Source organism: Myotis myotis, unplaced genomic scaffold, assembly GCF_014108235.1.
Source record: "Myotis myotis isolate mMyoMyo1 unplaced genomic scaffold, mMyoMyo1.p scaffold_m19_p_40, whole genome shotgun sequence".
NCBI classification, from domain to species: Eukaryota; Metazoa; Chordata; class Mammalia; order Chiroptera; family Vespertilionidae; genus Myotis; species Myotis myotis.
Window position 1 is genome coordinate 1,731,717 of NW_023416347.1, and position 23,099 is coordinate 1,754,815.

The following is a 23,099-nucleotide window of genomic DNA, read 5'->3' on the forward strand; positions in this document are numbered from 1 at the left end:
ATATATGCTGTCTACAAGAGACCTACCTCAGAACAAAGGATTCACACAGACTGAAAGTGAAGGGAGGGGAAATTTTCAGGCAAACAAAAATGAACAAAAAAAAAGCTGGGGTAGCAATACTTATATCTGATAAAATAGATCTCAAATGTGGAGGCCATTACAAGAGATACAGAATACCACTTCATAATGGTATGGTAGACAGGGATCTATACAACGAGAGGCTATAACTTGGGTAAACATATAAGCATCCAATATAGGAGCATCTAAATATATGATAAAATTGCATGATATCAAGGGAAAGATTGACAGCAATACAGTCATAATAGGGGACTTTAATACCCCAGTGACATCACTGAAGAAATCTAGACAAAAAGTCAACAAGGAAGCTGCAATCCTAAATGACTCACAAGAATAAATGGAACTACTTGACATCTTCAGAACATTCCACCCAAAGCTATGGTGCATACATTCTCTCAAGTGCACATGGAACATTTTTCAAGATAGATCACATGTTAGGGCACAAGCTAAGTCTCTACAAATTCAAGAAGATTGAAATCATATCAAGCATCTTCTCAGACCACAGTGGCATGCAATTAGAAATCAGCTACAATAAAAATGCTCAAAAACAGTCAAATACATGGAGGCTAAATACCATGTTATTAAACAATGAATGGGTTACCAAAGAGATCAAAATAAGGGAAAAAGATTCTGGATACAAATGACAATGAAGACACAACAATCCAAATCCTATGGGACACAATAAAAGCAGTCCTGAGAGGGAAATTCATAGTACTACTAGCCTAACTCAAAGAACGCAGAAAAACTGATAATAAGTTATCTAACACTACAACTCAAAGAATTAGAAAGAACAATAAGAAATACCCACAAGAAGTAAAAGTATGGAAATAATAAATGTCACTCTTTATTTTTCAGACATAGCATTTTCTCTCTCAAGGCAAGACTTGGTCTCTGCTGTTTTTCCCCACTATCTTGTAAAATGGGCTGTGACTGCCAATGCTGAGCTCTGTGGAGAGCCCTGAGCAACAGACTCCATAAACTTCCCTAACACGATTTGCCTCAGAAACTACATGAAGTGTCTGGGTGTCAGCAATCTTACAACCAGCTTAATGGGTCCCACCTGCTCTTACACTCCCAGGGCAGGTGACTATATCCAGATACATGACCTCCACTTCTGCACCTTTCCTGTAGATAAGGACCTTGGTGAATGCCTGTTCCGGGTATCTTCTTTACATACATGAACCACGGGCTGTTCTTGTAAAACCCTCCTTCAATTGCTGTTTATAATATTACCTTCTCTGAATACTATTGCAAGCCGAACTGCTATGGGCAAGTGATGGCTGCTACCTCTGTTGCCTTTCATTGATACTCAGAATATTTAGTTTGTGTGTGTTTCTAGAGAAGGAGGTACATGGGGAAACCTTGGTTTTTTCACACAGTGAATGTACAGGATGGTATCAGAAGATGCCTGGTCCTTCAGAGTGGCAACTGGGGGAACGTATGACATAATGGCAGTGTTCAGATTACACCAAGAACTTGCTCCTGTCCAACAGTGTTTGGTACAGGTCCCAGTGTCCACAACTCATTTATACTTTTCCTTTTCCATACTTGATTCTTTGCTGACTTGTCATTTCATCAGTGACTTCTTAGCTTTGGCTATCTTTGCCTTTGTGTCCTTTTTACATCATCTATTCCTCTGCACATCTCTCTCTTCAGTATACTGCAACATGGACCTGTGCAAGTATTATGAGGTGGTAAATACTCCTAAAATCCCAGCTACTTGTTTATTGAATTTTACTTGGAATAAGATGTAACCAACCTTCTGCACAGCTTGCCCATGTCACCAGCAGAGATCTGCTGAATGCTGTTAGCAGAAGAATGAGCTGAACATTCCACTTCTCTTCCATGTGACGTTTGCCATTTGTTTGTTATATTTCTGTTGAGGTCTCCTTTGTTTTGTGATCTTCAGTGGTCAAAAACTTCACAGGGGCCTCTTATTAATCCATCCTGCAGGTCCTTTATTTTCAGCCAATTGCATGAAACCAATGTAGTGTGTGCAACACGCTTTTATAATGGGATTTCCCCCTCTCACCATAGTCAACATTTATTTCCTCATCATTTCTCTGTTTTCAGATTGTGGGCATAAAATGGATGATGTGGAGGCCTATTGTGAGTGGAGTGTATCTGTAAAAGGAGATTCACAGGTCAGGGCTTCCAAGACAGCTCAAGCCACCCAGAGGACCCATCTGGGTAAGCCATGTTTCTCAGTGTTAAAAGATATTTTGCACCTGAGTGAGTTATAAGTGATATACTTTGAGAAGAATGTGTCCTTAAGTGATGCATGTGTGAGAGACTTGTGTTTCAGTGCAAACCCTCACCAGCAACAGAAGGATGCCAGTGGAGAGAAGCCCTGGAAAGAAGATAAGGAGAGTGCCTCCCTTGTGACCAGTTCTTGCTTCTACTTATCTTGGGTGCCTGCAGCTAGTATGGAGGTTGGGGAAGACTGCCCAGCCATCTCAGGGCTTCTCCAGCGCCAGGCCACTCTTAACACTGAGGAGCCACACAGTAACAATGAGACTTCACAGGAATGTCTCAGTGGAAAAAGACATCACCAGTGGGTGGAATGTGAAAAACTGCCAACCAGAAACAGAAAATTGCTTATCAGAAAGGTCTCTGCTCTATAGATATGATTTATGAGGATAATAAATGTGGGAAAGTGTGTAGACGAATCTTTAACCTTCAACATGGGAGAGTTCATACTGGAGAAAAGCCCTGTGAGTGTACTGATTCTGTGAAGGCCTTTAGTGAAAGCACTGCTCTCATTAAACACAACATAGTTCACATTAGAGAAAGGCGGTATGAGTGTAGTGATTGTGGAAAGTCCTTCAGTCACAGGTCTGATGTCACTAGATACCACAGAGTTCACACTGGAGAAAAGCCATATGGTTGTAGCGAATGTGGTAAGCATTTCAGTTGAAGGACTGACCTCACTACACACCACAGAGTTCACAGTGGAGAAAAGCCTTGAGTGTAGTGAATGTGGGAAGTCCTTTCGTCAAAGGTCTCACCTCTCTACACACCACAAGAGAGTTCACACTGCAGAAAAGCCATATGCGTGTAGTGATTGTGGAAAGTCCTTCAAATATAAGTCTAACCACCATCGACACTGCAGAGTTCACAAAAACTCTATGAGTGTACCAATTGTGGGAAGTTCTTCTGTTGAAAGTCTATCCTTACTAAATACCACAGACTTCACACTGGAGAGAAGCTATATGATTGTAGTGATTATGGGATAGTCTTCAGTCAAAGGTATGATGTCACTAGACACCACAGAGTTCACACTGAAAAAAAGCTATATGGGTGTAGAGAATGTGGGATATGCTTTCGTCAAACGTCTCACCTCACTAGTCACCACAGAGTGCACACTGGAGAAAAGCCATGAGTGTAGTGATTGTGGGAAGTCCTTCAAATATAAGTCTAGCCTCAATTGACACTGCAGAGTTCACATTGGAGAAAAGCTCTATAGGTGTACCAATTGTGGGAAGTTCTTCCATTCAAAGTATATCCTCACTAAACACCACAGAGTTCACACTGGGTAGAAATCACATGATTGTAGTGATTGTGAGATGACCTGCAGTCAAAGGTCTACCCTCATTTAACAACAGAAGGTTAGCTAGGTGTTTATTTGGATCCACATTTTAAGGCATACAATGAAATGCACTTTTCTAATGTTTACTATTTGGTGAGGTTAAACATACGGATAAAGCTGTCAAACTGTTACAGGTGAAATAAGCTTATCTATTCTCCATTTCCATGATGGGGCAAAAGTAGGCTTACAGTTGTGAGTATGCAAAACACAGGGTTTATTCTCTTTCTTTAAATAATTATTTTACATAATTTAAAAGGTATTTTTATCAATTTCAGAGAGGAAGGGAGATAGAGAGAAACATACATCTTCTGCCTCCTGCCTCCTGTAAGCCCACCCAGGAAGACATGTGCCCTGACCTGAAATTGAACCACAGACCTTTCAGTGAACGGGATGATGCTTAACCAACTGAACCACAATGGGCGTGGCAGTTTATATTTATATTATTATGTATTAATTATTGTATTATTTTCAGCACCAACAACTCTAAACCTACTTTTGCCACACCCTATATTTACCTCTGCCCTTTTCTAATAATTCTTCCTCCTCAGCCCTCCATGCTGGCATTGATTTAACTTCCTTTACAATAGAGGAATAAATGTAATTATTGTAATAATTATTTTTAGGCAGTATAAGGTATATAATCTTTACCAAACACTGGATTCCATCATGCTACACAGGTATTTGGAGATTCAACACTAATGTTTATGTAAATAGTTAATTTTTTATGGTTAAGAAAGATTGTATTCTATGGATAACCACTTTATCCATTGATCTATGTTGTCCCTTATTTCCATGTTTGGTGTTTTATAAATAAAACTGCTTAAATTATTGTGCTCAGTTCTTTGTACAGGTGTATATCTATCTGTAGCAGTGTCAGTGAATGTGTTACATTTTAAGGTATGCAGATCTGTGATCTGAAATGGTCATTCCCTTTGCCTTCCCACCCACCCACAGTAGTGAAAATTCCAGTTTTCCCATAACTCTGCCAGCATATGTGATGGTTAATTTTTTTAAATAGTGGGTCTGGAAATGAGTATGTTAACTTGATTTCATTCTAATAACATTTCCCCAAGAACTTTTGACGGTGAGAATTTCTTCATGCATTTACTTATACTGTCTTCATCTCCTTTGTTAAAATGTTTGCTCAGGATCTGTTGTTTACTTTTAAAGTTAATTTATTTTTCTAATTAATAGCAGGATAGTACAGCATATAAGACATATGGGTGAGTTTCACTCATTCCTCAATGACTCCTGTGACTTCTTTGCCATATGAAACTATTGGTTGTAAAAATTCTAGAAAATAAATTGTTTTTTTCCATTTTTATCCTATGGTCAATTTATAGCCCACTTGTACCATACACTTATACATTTAATCTGCATTGTTAATTCTCCACCAGTGTTCTTTAAGTTTAAGCATTTAATGATACATTGAAGTCTAGGTTTGTAGTATCTGTCAATTTCCCAGGTGTAAATACTCTCATCGTCAACAGATTCAAACTGCCAAAATGATGACACTGAACATGGACAAGATAAGATATTTCAGTAGTACATCATTATATTTTATTTTCAGCATACTGATCGCAATAGGTGTGCTCAAGAGCATTCATAATAAAACAGCTGAATTATTAGAAAGTGGCAAGTGTTAAACATTTGTTAAAGTTTGATGTAACTGTACTTGATTTAAGACATACATTTTAAACACACACACACACACACACACACACACACACACACACACACCTCCAAACTATGGTTTACCTAATGTCAGCAGCCACTTGGTACAGTGTTATTTTCCATGCTTCCCCTTCCACGGTTTTCCCATCAGCCACTCTTACTGTGATCACATCGCTTGTACTCTCCTTGCTTCCATCAGTGGCACGTAACAGTTGATGCTCTTTCTTCAATATTTCAAAAAGCATCAATCTTTCCTTTATGAAGTCTGCTTGATTTTTAATCTGAAAATCATTAGAATGTACCAAGGTTAGCATTCACACCCCACTTTTTTTCTTTTTAAATGTTTTTATTGATTTCAGAAAGGAAGGGAGAGGGAGAGAGAGAGAAACATCAATGAGGATCGAGTCACGGATTCACTTGCCTCCTGCACACCCTAAACCCTGGGTAATTCACTACATGAGCATATTTCACTTGATCTTAGCCAAAAGGCCGAGAAGCGATTACATGAGTATATTTCAAATACAGGTCAGGCACCCTTTCCTCCTCATTTTGAATGTCCTTTTCTTGGTTTTGACTAGAAGGAAGTTGGAATAAAAGGTAAATTGTAAACAGCTCACACTAATGACAAGAAAGACCAACACATCTGAGACCCAAGGGAGGAGGGGGACATGCCAGCAGGCAGCAAGTGTCTCCCCCACTTTAAAGGCTCTTAGCTAGACTCTCCTGATACCCTAAAACCTCAATGGGCAAATTGATTTCTGAGGTTTGGTCCTTCCTGTCTGGGCATTCTCCTATATTTTCGCTAAGATCAGGTAATATACTTTAATGTACTTTTTGTATTTTAAATATACATACATTTAATGTATTTTAAAGTTTTCCCCCCTACACTTCAGACAAATGTCCCTGGAAAATGGTTGTGTAGCTCCCACCAGAGACTGTAAACGCATTATTTCATGAAGATGTTGCTTGGGGCACCATGATTTTCAGGAGCTGAAGAGCCCGGACAGCCAGGCTCAGTAGTTGAGCACCAATCTATGAACCAGGTCACAGTTAGATTCCTGGTCGGGGCACATGCCGTGTGGGGCGTGCAGGAGGCAGCTGATTCTGTCTCATCATTGATGTTTCTTCCTCTCTCTCCCCCTCTCCCCTCCTCTCTGAAATCAATAAAAATGTATTTTTTAAAAAGGAACTGAAGAAGACCCCCAGGTCTGAGAAAGCCTTCAGAACTTAGGAAATTTATTATGTTACAGGAAAAATAATTTGTCCTTCAATGCAGTAAAACAGTGAAATCCTGTATGAAATAATGTTCAATATACAGACCTCAAGACAACAAAACCCCAACCTGCCAAGCGAAGAACAGAGCTTCCAACACGCCAGCATTTTTCCAAACAAAAGAAATGGCTATTCCTGCTCCTACAGAAAAATGGGCAGCAGCCATGGAATGGGAGAGCTGAGCAAGTGCACCCGGAGGTCAGCCTGGCGGCTGCGGGGAGGACAGGGCACGCCCTGCAGGGACCAGGAAGGACCGCGCCCCGCACACCCGTCAGGGCGCCGCCGGCACCCGCACCCGCACCCGTCCTTCCAGGGGAGAAAAGCGCTCAGTGTGCGCCTCGGGGCGCCCTACCGAGTCCCCCGCGGGGAGTCCCGCCACCCGCTACCTGCGCACCCACAGCCGCCCGGTGGCTCCGCTCCTCAGCGAGGCACAGCCGCCGGCGGGGCAGACGGTGCCGCAGGTCGCCCGCAGCGGCGCCACCTCCGGGGCGGGAGGGCCCCACGGCCGGGCCGCGGGCAAGCGCAGCTGCGCGTCTCTCAGGCGCTGGACCTCGGCGCACAGCCAGCGGACGTCCTGCTCCTGCCCCTGCGGGCGCGAAGCCACCGCCTCGGCCGCCAGGGCACCCGCCTCCCTCAGCAAGGACGCCGCGCGGGGTGTCGGGGGCGGCGGGGACTGGACACCCTGGGGGCGGAGGGGGCAGGGGAAGGGCGGCGGGGAGGGCCGGGCCAAGGGAACTGGGGAGGCGGGGCGACGGGGAGAGGCGGGGCGACGGGGAGAGGCGGGGCGACGGGGAGAGGCGGGGCGACGGGGAGGGCCCGGGCTAAGGGAACTGGGGAGGCGGGGCGACGGGGAGAGGCGGGGCGAGGGCTACATACAGCGAAGGGGCGGGGTTAAGGAACGGGGAGGCGGGGCGACGGGGAGAGGCGGGGCGACGGGGAGAGGCGGGGCGAGGGCTACATACAGCGAAGGGGCGGGGTTAAGGAACGGGGAAGCGGGGCGACGGGGAGAGGCGGGGCGACGGGGAGAGGCGGGGCGACGGGGAGAGGCGGGGCGCCGGGGAGAGGCGGGGCGACGGGGAGAGGCGGGGCGAGGGCTACATACAGCGAAGGGGCGGGGTTAAGGAACGGGGAAGCGGGGCGACGGGGAGAGGCGGGGCGACGGGGAGAGACGGGGCAACGGGGAGAGGCGGGGCGACGGGGAGAGGCGGGGCGACGGGGAGAGGCGGGGCGAGGGCTACATACAGCGAAGGGGCGGGGTTAAGGAACAGGGAGGCGGGGCGACGGGGAGAGGAGGGACTGCGGTTGTGCAGACCGCAGGGGCAGGGGCGGGGCCGAGGCGGGGCACACGCAGGGCATGGGGCCACTGGGTGCGATACCCCGCACTGGCCTGGGCCTGGAGGGTGGTGAGGGTCCCGAATAAGCTCAAGGTCCTTTCAGGGCTCTTTGCTTGTCGCCATGCGTCGGTTGAAACGCAAATGGTCCAAAACCTTGGTAAGGCTAACATCTCCCTTCCTGGAATGGCTCCTGTCTCCACCCGCCCGAATTCTGGCTTCCACGATTCCTTCAGCTTGCATCAAGGTTCATAAAAGCGGCCATTGAGAATCAGACTTCTTTGGCCTTCGTGGCCAAGTGCAGAGGCTGCTGAGCCAGGCTACATAGAAGAGCTCTAACAAACATTCAAATCTGACAGGCAGGTGCTAGTTCATCAAGGCCAGGGCAAATGTCACGTACATCTTTGGTATCGCTCATCTGCCATCCGATTTCTGCCATGACCTTTGCATTGCCAAATGCTGTGACCCTGCGTAGGCGCCCCACGCATTTCCTCTGGCTTCTTTGCTATTTGTCTTTCCTGGGCCTCCACCCCCAGTCTGTGGTGCCTTTGTTATGGCAGAAATCAGGCTGGCGGGAAGCGACAAACCAAACGCACTGGAGGGTTCAGAAAAGGACTATATATTCGCACCAGTGCTCTCAGTGGAGTCCCCTCCAGAGGTTGAGCACCAAACACGGCAGGGTTTTTCCTTACATTCTAGTATATCCCTAGGTTCTTTGTCTCCCATATATGGCACACATACACATTCTAGACATTCTTTCTAAGTTACCTGCTAAGCTTCCAGGTAGCTGTTGCAGTTTGGGGAGGAGGGGCCGGCGGCGCAACCAAGCAGAGCTCGGACCCTCTGCGCCGGTGCAGCCCCTCTAGAGTCTCTCCCACTTCTACGCGCCGCCCGCCCTCCCACTGTTGCCCGGTGCTCTCGGCTGTTTCTCCCGCAGCATCGCACCCGCAGCCACCTGGAGCCTGCGGCCGGGGCCCTGGGGTGCTGCGCGGGCCTCAGCGGGGCCCAGTGCCCCACCCGGGAGGATGTGGTTGGGGTGGCCGAAAGCTGAGCAGCGCTCCTGCGCCGCTGTCCCGCCCCCGACAGACATGACTTCCAAGCCTCATTCCGACTAGATTCCCTGCAGTCTTAGATCATGAGGGCAGCAGCCTGAGACAGCAGAAGCTTGACCGGCAGTGGGCACTGCTGGAGCAGAAGCAGAAGCAGAAGCAGAAGCAGAAGAAGGGAGATTACAGAAGCTGAGGCGTGGTTATGGTGGTGCACGCAGGGAGGGGGCTTGCCATCTCACTGTCTGTCACCATGGGTTAGTTTACAGTTTTTAGAAATTTCTGTAAAGGAAATCACACAGTATACTCCTTTTGTTTGGCTTCTTTCCCTTAACATAATAACTTTGAGATCTACCCACGTTGTGGGGTGTATAACAAAATCAAATTTCCCATAGGCTAATGCATACAAGGAAGCATTAAGTTTCTACGCCATCTCATCAACGTTATAACAAAATGACATTGGATGAAATTATGTTGAGGGCCTGCTGTACGTTCTGTTGGACTTTGCTGTGAACCTAAACCTGCTCGAAAAAACGTTTTTTTTTCAAATGGCCCGAAAAACTGCAAAAGTACCACAAGATGGCACCATTTCCCTCAGAATTTTCTACTTGGCTCCCAGTGACCTCAGGGGCTTGCTTGGAGGAAAACAGCCAATTCTGGGACTGCTTGTTCAGTCTTCATGAGGCTCAAAGTGCTTCGAAATATTGCCACAGCCCAGCCCTAGGCATGTACTTGCAATGGATATTTTAAATGTAAGTTTATGCCCTTGCCGATTTGAGTGGATAAGCATGGGCCCACGGACCGAAGGGTCTCAGGTTTGATTCTGGTCAAGGGCACGTATCTTGGTTGGTTGCAGGCTCGATCCCCGGTCCAGTTGGGGCTTGTACAGGAGGAAACCAATATGCAGCCAGCCCTACCTGCTGTCATTTGCAGCAACACAAATCCGAGAGGCCCCAAAGCAATAACGTCCAAAGGGAACAAATGAATGGGGGGGCTGTGCCTCAGGGCAGCCAGCAGGGCTCCAGCATCAAAGCATCAAGGGCCTCTTGTGTCAGCTGGATTCCTGATCAGCTGACTCTGCAGAACACTGTGAGCCCAGCTACTCTTCATCCTGCCTATGTCCCTTTGCAACTGGCTCCGCTGTGAATCCAGACCAATCAAATGTGCAAAAGACACCCGGCGTGCAAGTCTGCCCAGGCCAGAGTGCCCGTCACTCCTTGTTTGGTGATACTGGCCCAACTCCAACTTGCCCAGAAGTTAGCAAAGATATTACAGGTTGTGAACAAAGAAAACCATGGGCAATCCTGCAAATTCAACCTGGGTTTATTCTTTCTCCCCCCACCCCTTCACCCCCCTTTAAGTCCCAGAGTGCCAGTTCCTTACAAAGTAGCTTTTGCAGGCATATTTAAATAAATTATGGGATTGGAGGGGAGCTCATTTTTGCACTTGATTTTAGCCAAAGAGCCAAGAAGCAGTGGAAGCTAATTGAATTGTGGTAGTGCATACAACATTTACCATTTTCACTGTCTTATAGAATTCAGAGGCATTTAGTCCACGCATGTTATAGAGCCACCACCACAATCTAGTTTCAGAATTATGTGTGTTGTTGCTGTTACTCCACACTCGAGAATATTTTTTTCCCCATTGATTTTTAGAAAAGGGTGGAAGGGAGGGAGGGAAAAAGGGGGAGAGACAGAGTCAGAGAGAGAGGGGGAGAGAGATGAGCGAGATGAGGGGGAGAGAAAGAGAGAAATATTGATGCAAGAGAGACACATGCACACAACCCAACAGGGACTGGAGGATCAAACCTGCAACCCAGGTATGTACCTTGACTGGGAATCGAATCGAAGACCCTTCAGTATACGGGCCATGCTCTAACAACTGACCCACACTGGCCAGTGCCAGGATCAATTTTCAAAAGACTCTGCAATTCCAACAATCTTCTTTCCTCTTTTATATATTAAAGAAAATTTTGTTTTTCTTACTTTTGTGTGTGTTCAACAAGAATCCATTTGATCTATTTAGTCTCAAAGATTTCATGCCATTTTTGCACTAAAGACAAAAGGTGAATGTAGATAAATATCTGGAACTTTCTTCCCACTAAATGTAAGCAAAGGACTGTTTTTGTGTGTGTTAATCCTCACCCAAGGATATTTTCCCATTGATTTTTAGAGAGAGCGAAAGGGAGGGAGAGATAGACACAGAGAAAAACATCAATGTGAGAGAGACAAATCAATTGGTTGCTTCTTGCACTCACCCTGACCAGGACCAGGGATTGAGCTTGCACCCCAATTACATGCCCTGACCAGAATCAAACCAGGACCTTTCAGTCCATGGATCAATGCTCTAATCCACTGAGCCAAAGTGGCCAGGGCAAGGACTATTTTCAATTCATGAATAGTCTACATTTTTTTTTATTCTTACACTAGGGGCCCAGTGCATGAATTCGTGTACCTTGAAAGGAACTGTGGGCAGCAAGGCTGCAGTGGGCACAAGGGTGGATCTCAGTCCATCCTCCGCGCCCCCACCCGGCCCCTCCTGCCACAGCCCTCAGCCACCTATCTGCCATCAGCCAGGCTCCCGCTGCCGCCACTCCCACTCACTGATGGCACTGGCTCACTTGCACCCGCTGACAGTGAGGAGTGATTTGGGCCAGCGCCCGCAGTGAGTATGAGTGGCAGCTGCTGCCCTGATTGCCCCTTAGGAGCAGGAGATGGAGAAGAATGGGACCCATTTAGGTTAGTGGTCTTCAGGAATAATTGAAATGATTCTTTTCACCTCATGGAGCATTCTGAAATCACAGAATCTGAAATAATAGATCAAAACAGGAGATAGGTTGCAGACAGGACTTCCCAGAAACCTGCCACCAGCCGCCAAATCCTACAGTTATCATTTCCCAGCACCACTGGGGGTCTGCAATGCCAATATTTGCAATGATCAGTCAGTGATTGGGATCCTAAGCCACCTGCTGTGCCTGAAAAAGTAAGTTACCCAAAGGGCAATGCACCTAATGATGGCTGCATTTAGCCAATGAAAGCCCAGGACAGGTGTATTATCAGTGCTGATTGGTTTGGGTGTTACTTCCTGCAACTTTCTCCACGTGCTCATTTTTACCTCTTTGTTCTGTTAACATAGTCAGAGGCTCCAAATGCTGGGTCACAATGAGGACCAGGCATCCGAAGCACTGGCCTAGCAGTGCAGTGGTTTGTCTGAAGCTTATTGAGCAGCAACAGTCAGTATTGAGGCCTTTATGCCTCCCAGACTCCGTTTTGCTTGCAGAGATCTACTCAGCCTCACTCCATTTACCCTCCATCCTTGGGTGCTGGTGCCTTTCGGGTCCTGAGGCCCAGGTCACAGCATACAGAACAGTGAGTCACTTGTGGGTGATACACGGTGTGATGGGTGACAGACAGTGTCAGACTACAAAGCCACCCTGTAAAGTTTTGGTGGGTGTGAGCTGGGAGGATTTGGGAAACCAAGGTCTGTTTCGAATCCAAAGGCAACAGACAAGATGAGGCCAAGTTTGTGTGAGGAGTTTTACCTAGGGCCATCGGTGGTGGAGAATAAGAGAGTGACATTGTCTGAAGTAGGGTTCTAAATTTTTCCCAACTGCTCAGAGGAAGAACAAATTAGAAGGGAATATGGGACAGGAAGCAGAAGTCCTTTGAAAAATAGGCTAGAAGTGCAATGAAGATTCTGGACTGAGGTAATGCAGGCATCTCCAGATAACCTGGCCTGGGGCTGGCAAGCATACTGAGCGGCCTGAGCCCAGGGATAACGGCGGTGGTTGCAATGTTCTCAAAAGACATTTCTCTTTCCACAGATTCCTGCTAGTGCAGAATCGCATAGAGGTACTGATTGGTGCAGCTAATTTCAGGGCCTCACACTCTTGTGGTGTCTGAGATAATATAGTCCTGGGACAGTCCTGCCACTCTTCCAGCCTTTGGTCCTGGGAATTTTTAACAAACACTAAGCTCAGAACCCTAAATCTGGATCTGGAGTTGTATGAAGTGCTCCATGATATTGGCAACCAGTGGAATGAGATGCAGGAGGTCCTCCCAGGTAAATGTGCAAATGCTTGGAATAAAGACTGAGCTATTTCAGGGACATGCAGGTATCCTTCTTTTATATTTTCCTAAAAAAAAAAAAAGTGGTAACAACAGGACAAGAGACAGGTCTATTGCAGCCTTGTGGCAACTTGGGAGTCGGTTCTTCAGGTGATGGGATCACTGAGATCATTGGAGCAGTGGAGGCAGGTGATCCGACCCAGGTCTCATTAGACGCCTGGTGGCTGCAGCATGATGAACAATACGCCCGAGACGGGGAGGTAGGAAGACGAGGAAGCAAGCAGCTGTGATAGACTGTGTGAGTGTGATGGTAACTGGCTCATGATGGTGGCGGTGGAGGTGGAAGTTGCAGTTGCATTCAGGATCAGTGATTTAGGTGTGGCCATCTGGATTTTCTAATGTTGAGTTTGGGAAACAGTCAGAAATGAAGTCAAGGTTAGAAATTAGCAGCTGGAGGTATGACATCAACATCAACTGAGATGGAAAAATTCATCATATAAGATTAATGTTCATTGGGGATACAGAAACTTTTATTTCTGTTTGGCTAGGTTATTTCAGAGAACAGTTCATGAGCATCTAGAACATTGATGAACAGTTAGATAAGAAGACGTCTTAAAAAGGTAGTGGAAAGTTAATGGGGGGAGTTCTAGATATCGCTTTGTGTTGTTTTTAATTAGATGCCAACGAGTATTTCAAACAAGAAGACCCTGGGGTTGGTACATATTTCATTCTCTGAACTCTTACCAGGATTTTTTGGTGACCATTTTTTGGTGTGGCCTGGGGAGTTGCAATCAGTTTGTTGAAATTGCTTATGGGCATGGGACTCACTGAGCATGGGTTAGCAGCGGTTCTCAACCTGTGGGTCGTGACCCCTTTGGAGGCCAAACGACCCTTTCACAGGGGTCACCTAAGACCATCGGAAAACACATATATAATTACATACTGTTTGTGATTAATCACGATGCTTTAATTATGTTCAATTTGTAACCATGAAAATACATCCTGCATATCAGATATTTACATGACAATTCATAACAGTAGCAAAATTACAGTTATGAAGTAGCAACTAAAATAATTTTATGGTTGGGGGTCACCACACATGAGGAGCTGTATTAAAGGGTCGCGGCATTAGGAAGGTTGAGGGTTAGAGGGACATACGCAATGGGACTTGAGTGATGAAGGCTGTGACTAATGAAGGGACATCAAGTGCAGCACCAATGAAGGTGGGCTCTCAATATCTGCGATCTGATATGGTTCATTAGGTGAGGTTGAAGTAAAAACCAACCAAGGAGGGAGGCCGTTATAGCAGGATTCAAGGCTGCCTCTAGGAGTGTGGACTATCACAGATGGGGTATTATTTCATCCAGTTTTAATTTGCCAGGCATTTATTCTATGGGCCACACATGCTGAGTAATGAGTAGGAGGTCAAGATGACTATGGGGGATAGGGCTGTGGGAGTGCAGGTGCGAGAGAGGTGTGGTAGAAAGACTGATGTGCAGTTGGAGAGGGTATGCTAATTCATGGCCACAGGGCCCTGACATTGACTTAAGAGTGAATGAAAAGTGAATCCATTTTTGGTGGTGACTGGATGTTAATATGTGGAATTTTAGTGTAATTGTCTAAAAAGAGAGATGTTGTTTTTTAAAATATATTTTATTGATTTTTTTACAGAGAGGAAGGGAGATAGAGAGTTAGAAACATCGATGAGAGAGAAACATCGATCAGCTGCCACCTGCACATCTCCCACTGGGAATGTGCCCGCAACCAAGGTACATGCCCTTGACCAGAATCGAACCTGGGACCTTTCAGTCCACAGGCCAACGCTCTATCCACTGAGCCAAACCAGTTTCGGCAAAAGAGGGGTGTTTTTGTGCTACATGCAATGTCCAGAGCTTAGGTGTTATATATGTGCACACCTGTCAGTTGTTGAGGGCTGATGCAGTGATCATTAGTGATACAGTGATATCAGTGAACACGATAGCATACATCAGTGTCTCCTGGGCTTGAAAATCCCTACTGGTATAGGGAAGGCAGTGGGAAGAAGAGAAATACATTATGAAGTGGTGAGTTAGAATTTTGGAAAAAGTGATTAGGAAAATACCCAACCTCATGACAACATATTTGTGTTATCTTTGAAGTTGTGACTCTGGGAAAGAGGCTGTGTGAGAGGATGGTATTCCAAAGAACTATGTGACAGGCAGTGCACAGTGATGGACTCAGCATCCTGGGATTGAGTTCCAAAGGGTGAAGTGTGATGCCATGCCTTTCGGGGTCTTGAGGGACAATCTGGGGCACAAGGGGAATGCCTGGTAAGACCAGTGTCAAATCACTCACATTCTTTATGGACAAAATCTCTCCATACCTTACACTGGGGACATCAATTCTATTGACAAGAGGAAGTGTGGCCTACATGTGAGGCACAGAGCTCACATATTTTCTATCTGCTCATCAGCCTTTATTGTTGTTGGAAGACACAGTATCAGTTGGAATATAAGGAGAGAGTTACTTGATGGGAATAAGGCCTGATATGTCCTCTGATAAAGGTAGTAGAGGGAGAGGATGGATGTGGAGGGTGGGGAATATGACAAACTTATAATTATAGGAGAGATGCTATCATGGCCTGAACTGTCCCTATTATGACAGGATATGAACTTTGAGCACGTGGCCATTGCCTTCTCTCAGGAGGAGTGGGGGCTCCTTGATGAGGATCAGAGACATCTATACTGCAACGTGATGCTGGAAGTTTTTGCACTTGTATCATCTGTAGGTAAGACTTTCACATTCTCTTAGTGTCCTGAGGTGATGATCTCTCTTCCTTTATTCTCCAGATGTAACTTTCTCTCTCCCACAGCCAAGCCACAGGCTCTGCCAATTTTCCCCACATTCTTGTAAAATGTGCTATAGATGCAAGTGCTGGGCTGTGTGGAGAGCCCTGAGCAATGGACTCACCAAACACCCCTAACACCCATTGCCTCAGAGAGTGCAGGAAGTGTGTGGAAGTCATGAGTCTTGCAGACAGTTTAGTGGGAACCACCTTAACTGCCTCTTCCTGGGACAGTGACTAAGTCCAGATCCCTAACTTCCACTTCTGCACCCTTCCTCCAGCTACGGGTCATTGGTGACCGCCTGTGCCTGATTATGCTCTTTATTTACATGAACCATGGGAAGTTCGTGTGAGACTCTCCTTCCACTGTTTGTAATATTCTCTTCCCTGAATACTTTTGCATGCTGAGCTGCCCTGGGCCATTGCTGGCCGCTCACCTCTGTTGCCTTTCATTGATACTAGAAGTATTCAGGTTTTATGTACTTGTAGAGTAGAAAGTGCAGGAAGAACCCTGTTTTTTTCACAGGGTGAACATGCAGGATGATCTCAGAGGAAGCCTGGCCATGCTGAGTGGCAACCTGGAAAAGTATGACATAAAGGGTGTGTTCATATCATACCAGGAACCTGCTCATTTCCAACAGTATTTAGGTGCAAGTGACACTAACAACAGCTCATTCCTACCTTTTCTTTCCCATACCTTATACATTACTGACTTGTCATTTCATCTGTGAGTTCCTGGCTTTGGCTACCTTCACCTTTGTGGCCTTTTTGCATCACCTGTTCCCCTGCAAGGCTTTGTCTGCAGTATTCTCCAACACTGACCTGCACATGTGTTATGAGGTGTACCTTTGTGTGGAAATTACCGAAAAATCGGTACAGTGGTCTGGTAGGGTTAAGTAGACTTCAAACACAAGATAATCATTTATTGAATTTTACTTGGAATAAGATGTAACCAACATTCTGCACAGTTGGCCCATGTCACCACAGACAAACCGAGCTGAATGCTTTTAGCAGAATGAGCAGGTGATCCCTCTTCTGTTCTAAGTGGTGTTTTCCATGCTTGCGTCATATTTCATTTGAGGCCTTCTTTGTTTTTGATCTTCAGTAGCCCAGAACTTCGTAGCAGCATCTTATAAATCCTTCCTGCAAATCTTTTATTTTCAGTCAGTTGCATGAGGCCAAAGTAATATGTGCAACACACTTTTGTAATGGGACATCCCTGTGACGCCACAGTCAACATTCATTTCCTCACCTTTTTCCTGTTTTCAGGATGTTGGCATAAAACAGATGAGGAGGAGGCCTGTTATGTGAGAGTGTATCTCTACAAGTAGAGTCAAAATTCATAGCTTCTAAGACAGCTACAGCAACCCAGAGGACCCGTCTCTGTAAGTAGTGTGTCTCAGTTTTAAAAGTTATTCTGCACCTGACTGAGTCACAAGCAGCATACTTTGAGCAGAAAGCCTTCTTCAGTGACACATGTGTTAGAGACTTCTGTTCCAATGCAAACCATCACCAGCAACAGAGGGATACCAGTGGAGAGAAACCCTGGAAAGAAGCTATGAACGGGGCCTCCTTTGTGACCAGGTGCAGCTTCTACTTGTCAGGGGTGCCTTCAACTACTAGGGAGGCTGGGAATGACTGACCAGCGAGCTCAGGGCTGTTGCAGCCCCAGGCATCTCTCAACACTAAGGAGCCTCAAAGGGTTAGTGAGATTTCACAGAAATTTCTCAGTGGAAAATGTCATCACCAGTGGAGCAAACATGAAAATGCTGCAAGCCACAGACATAAATTTGTTTAACATCAATATGTCTGCTCTGGCGAAGTGGAATATGATTTTAACAAAAGTGGGAAAGTTTTTAGATGTATCATTAACCTCAATCAGCATAGGGGAGTTCACACTGGAGAAAAGTCCTATGAGTGTGCTGATTGTGGAAAGCCCTTCCCTCAAAGGTCTTCCCTCACTAAATACCATAAAATTCACATTTGAGAAAAACCTCTTGAGTTTAGTGAATGTAGGAAATCATTTAGGCACAGTAATAACCTCTTTAACCACAGGAGAGTTCACCCTGGAGAAATACATCAATGTAGTGATTGTGGGAAGTCCTTCAGTCAAAACTCTAACCTCATTCAACATCACAGAGTTCACACTGGAGTTCACTCTGGAGAGTTCACACAGAGTTCATATGAGTATACTGATTGCAATAAGTTATTCGGCGAAAACTGTAATCTCATTGAACATCAGAAAGTTCACACTGGAGAAAAACCTTATAAGTGTAGTGAATGTGGAAAATGTTTTAGGTACAACAGTCACCTCCTTAACCACTAAAGAGTTCACACTGGGGAAAAGCTATATCAATGTAGTGATTGTGGGCAGTCCTTCAATCATAGCTCTAACCTCTTTAAACACCAGAGTTCACACTGGAGAAAAGCCGTATGAGTGTAATGATTGTGGGAAGTCCTTTAGACAAATCTCTGCTCTCATTAGACATCAGAGAGTTCACACTGGAGAAAAGCCATGAGTGTAGTGAATGCAGGAAGTCATTCAGACAAACCTCTGCTCTCATTCTATATCAGCAAGTTCACACTGGAGAAAAGCCATATGAATGTACTGATTGTGGAAAGTCCTTTAGTGGAGACTTTACCCTCACTCAACACCAGAGTGTTCACATGTGTGAAAAACCTTATGAGTGTAGTGACTGTGGGAAATCTTGTAGATGCAATAATCACCTCCTTATCCACAAAAAAGTTCATAATGCATAAAATCTATATGAGTGTAGTGATGGTAGGAATTCCTTGAGCCAAAGTTCTAACTAAACTCATTAAATACCACAGGGTCCAGGCTGGTGAAAGACCTCATGAGTGCTGTGAATATGGGGAATGTTTTAGCAGTAAAGCTAGCCACCTTAGACACCTAGTGCTCATACTGGAGAAAAGCCTTCAATGTGAAAATATGCAGGGAATATTTCTTTTTCTCACTCACAATATCTACACCAAAGGGGAGTCTTTGATACATATATACATGAATATAATCCCCTTTTATTACAACATACATGTGATAGATTCCTCGTAAGTTTCATGTACAAGTGAGGCTGTAAGGGGCTGCGTTGCACTTGCTAACCTGTTCAGGCTTACTATCCGATTGATGTCGCTGCAAGTATGTATGTGTGAAGCAATTTTTCTCTCCTACCTCACTCCCCTGAACCATGTGCACGAGTCACAACCCTGTGTGCTCAGGGTAAATATATTCTGTGCTCTCACTTGTGCTTGAGGAAATTATGTTTACTCCGAGCTCTTGGCAGCATCTTCATTCCTTTATCTCTGATGAGGGAACGGACCTGACCAGGCTTTGCCCAGAGTATCCATCCACAGCTAAGAAGTGCCACCTCTTTCAGGGACATTGTGGTTCTCACATTACGTGGTGATGAACTCTTTCAGGTTCTAATTCACCAACCTGCACACTGCTTGCTGTACATGGGTCTGATTTTGATCTTTTAGAATAGGTGTTTTTTTCTTTTGTACCTTTAATTGTTATTGTTCTATTTACTGCCTGGGGTTATCTGAAATCACAGTTGTCATCTGTCTCCATGTAGAGGTCAATATATACTGTGGGGACCTCAGACATTCTGCACGTCAGAAGGGACACTATGCTGGGAGAAAAACCACTTTGTGCAATATTGGCCTATTTTGCCTTCCAGCCCAAGGCCTTAAATGAAAGACTGCATGACTTTATGGTTCTAATTTGAAGCCTGGTGCCTCGATTACTGAAGAGAAAGATCACCTAAAGAAAAGGTCTTTGTTTTGCTTCCATGAACAATATGAATTATATTCTCTGTTCACAGCACGTGCTACATAAGTCTCAGCAAGTGATCCATAAGCTATGATGTATGAAATTTCATAGGATGGTGTCACTTGTTTAATACTCTGGCACAACAATTAGTCAAGAAAAACTGTATTATTGGTGAGTGGGAGAGTCTGCAGTAAATGAGATAAAAAGTTCCTTTTCTGAATGCATATCCAAAATTATTCTGGGGCCTGTGTGATCTTTGTGTATGGGCATACTCAGGACCTCCATAACTGTTTCCTGTAGCTGAAATCATTGGCAGAGAAAATAACTGAAAGGACTGTGGCTTCTTCTGACCTCTCTAGGGTGTTCACCTCAAGGTAAGCTCAATAGGCAAGAACTCAAAAGTTAGAGGAAGGATAATCCTGTAATCAGTCCCAGGATGTGTCTTTTGTAACCAGTCAGCATTCCTGTTAATTTCAATAGCAACAGTCTTCACTGCTTGCCAATATTTGCTGCCACTGATGTAAGGCTGGTCCTCCCAGGAAATTTGGAGAGAGATGGTAGAGCCCATACAGGGTTGCCATTTTAATTTTCTAATGAGATAGGGATATCTAGGTATTTGGAAGCACTTTTTTAAAAAATATATATTTTATTGATTTTTTACAGAGAGGAAAGGAGAGAGACAGAGAGCCAGAAACATCGGAGAGAGAAACATCCATCAGCTGCCTCCTGCACACCCCCCACTGGGGATGTGCCCGCAACCAAGGCACATGCCTTGACCGGAATCGAACCTGGGACCCTTCAGTCCGCAGGCCGACGCACTATCCACTGAGCCAAACCGGTCCTAGCTGGAAGCACTTTTTAAGGCTTTATTTAACCAGTTAACGGCCAAATGCCATGATACTTTGAATTTAATTAAAAAATCAATTTTAATGAATATTGAAAAAATATATTACTTACAATTCAGGTATTCTTGAATATTTTCAGCTGAAAATTCTCACAAAAAATGATTTTAAAGTTGGTCAGGGCTGCCACTTAGGGAAGATCTTTTTTTTTTTTTTATAGATGCGTGTGGCATGTAGGAAGGTCCACTGCATGCGTCTACAGACACTTATATGTACAATGGGCTAAGTGTATTTATAATTGACATGTAACAAAATGCATTTTCTAATATGTGCTATTTGGTGAGCTTGAACATCAGTATGTATAAAGCTGTAAAACCATCACTCGTGAAATAAACACCTCTCACATTCTCTTACCCACATACAGTTAGGAGGGCAAAAGTACACTTACACATGTGAGTATGTAAAACAGTTTATTCTCTTTTAAAAAAAATAGGTATTTTGTATATTTAAAAATATTTCATTGACTTTTTAGGAATAGAGGAAGGGAGAGAGAGAGCGAGAAATGGAGATATGTGAAAGAAACATTGAACTGCTGCTTCCTGCCCACCACCTACAGGGCATCCAGGCAGGCATGTGCCCTGACCTGGACTGGAACCAGTGACCTTTCAGGGCACGAGATGTTGACCAACCAACTGAGGCACACTAGCCAGGGAAGAGTTTATTCTTGTATTTTTATTTTTTAATTATTGTCTTAATTTTCATACCAACAACCATAAACCTACTTTACCACACCCTGTAGATACCTCTTGTCCTTTTATAATCTCATCCTGCCTTCCCCCGCCCTCCAGGCAGTCATTGGTTTACCTTCCTTTACAATAGATTAGTTCATATTTTTCATATTTTTAGGCACTATAAGGAGTGTACTCTTTTTTAAAATATATATATTTTATTGATTTTTTACAGAGAGTAAGAGAGAGGGACAGAGAGCTAGAAACATCGATGAGACAGAAACATCGATCAGCTGCCTCCTGCACACTCCCCACTGGGTATGTGCCCGCAACCAAGGTACATGCCCTTGACCGAAATCGAACCCGGGACCCTTGAGTCCCCAGGCCGACGCTCTAGCCACTGAGCCACACCGGTCAGGCTGTATATATTTTTAAATCAATAGGAGGAAGTGCATCATCTAAGACATGTGTTTGAATTTCACTCATTCCTCAATGACTCAAGTGATTTCTTTGCTTTATTAGACAACAGGTTTTGAATACTAGAAGGAAAACTGTCTCCATTTTTATCCTAGGTACAATTTAGAGACCATTTGTACCACATGCTTATAAGTTTCTTCTGCATTGTTATCATTCTCCCCCACTCCTTTTTAAGTCCAAGCATTCAGTAATACATTAAGTCTAGGTTTGTTGTATTTGTCACTTTCCCTGGTGTAAATCTATCATAATCATCATCATCATCAGTTTCAAATTGCCAAAATGATAGCACTGAACCATGGACATAATAAGAATTTTCAGGAGCCCATCATTATACTTTACTTCAAATATAATGACACAGTAGCAGCAAACATGCTCAAGGACATCCTTATATAATAAAAGGCTACTATGCAAATGGATCAAACAGTGGAACAAACAACCGGTTGCTATGATGTGTGCTGACCACCAGGGGGCTCGCGCAAAGTGCAGAACATGGTGGGCATCAGTCACAGAGGGATGGTGGAGCAGGTGAGTGGGGGCACCAGACCAAGGAGTAGCACCTGTCACTGTCATTGGGGTGAGTCTCTGGTGGTTACTGAAAATTCTTTGCTCCTGTGCGCCCCAGTCCCGCCTGGCTCTTGCACCTGCTGCCAGTGCCTGATCATCGCTGAGGGCTTCTCCACTTCCCCCTGCTCCTGAGGGGCGGTCAGGGCAGCAGCCACTGCTTGAACAAGCTGCTGGTGCTGGCCCCAATCACTCCACGCCATCAGCGTGTGGGAGTGGGGCTGCCGGCAGATGGGACCAAGGGCTGCAGCAGGAGGGGCTGGGTGGGGGCACAGAGGATGGGCCGAGACCCACCCCTGTGCCCACTGCAGCACAGTTGAAGCCCACAGTTCCTTTCAAGGTGCACGAATTTGTGCACTAGGCCCCTAGTTCTTAATAAAACAGTAAAAAGTTGTGAAGTGGCAAGATTCAAATATTTGATTCAAGAATAATTGATTTTTTAAAAATATATTTTATTGAATTTTTATAGAGAGGAAGAGAGAGGGAGAGAGAGTTAGAAACATCAATCAGCTGCCTCCTGCATACCCTCTACCTGGGATGTGCCCGCAACCAAGGTACATGCCTTTGACTGGAATCAAACCTGGGACTCTTCAGTCAACAGGATTCTTCAGACACTCTAACCACTGAGCCAAACCAGTTGGGGCAAGAATAATTGATTTTAGGAAAAAACCAAGATGGAGGCATAGGTAAACACCGGGAATTGCTGCCTCACACAACCACTTCAAAAATACAAGTAAAAGACAAAACAGACATCATCTAGAACCACAGGAAGACTGGCTGAGTGGAAATTCAGTAACTAGAAGGAAAGAGAAGAGCACACTGA

The 23,099-nt window shown here is 45.0% G+C and overlaps 1 protein-coding gene and 1 pseudogene across 1 annotated transcript in view; one reads left to right on the plus strand and one right to left on the minus strand.

Moving 5' to 3' along the window:
* LOC118654962 (zinc finger protein 501-like) overlaps positions 1-23,099 on the minus strand; it is an 89,498-nt gene that overhangs the window by 54,856 nt on the left and 11,543 nt on the right. The gene's annotated exons all lie outside the window — the stretch shown is intronic.
* On the plus strand, positions 15,704-17,868 carry LOC118654980 (annotated as a pseudogene).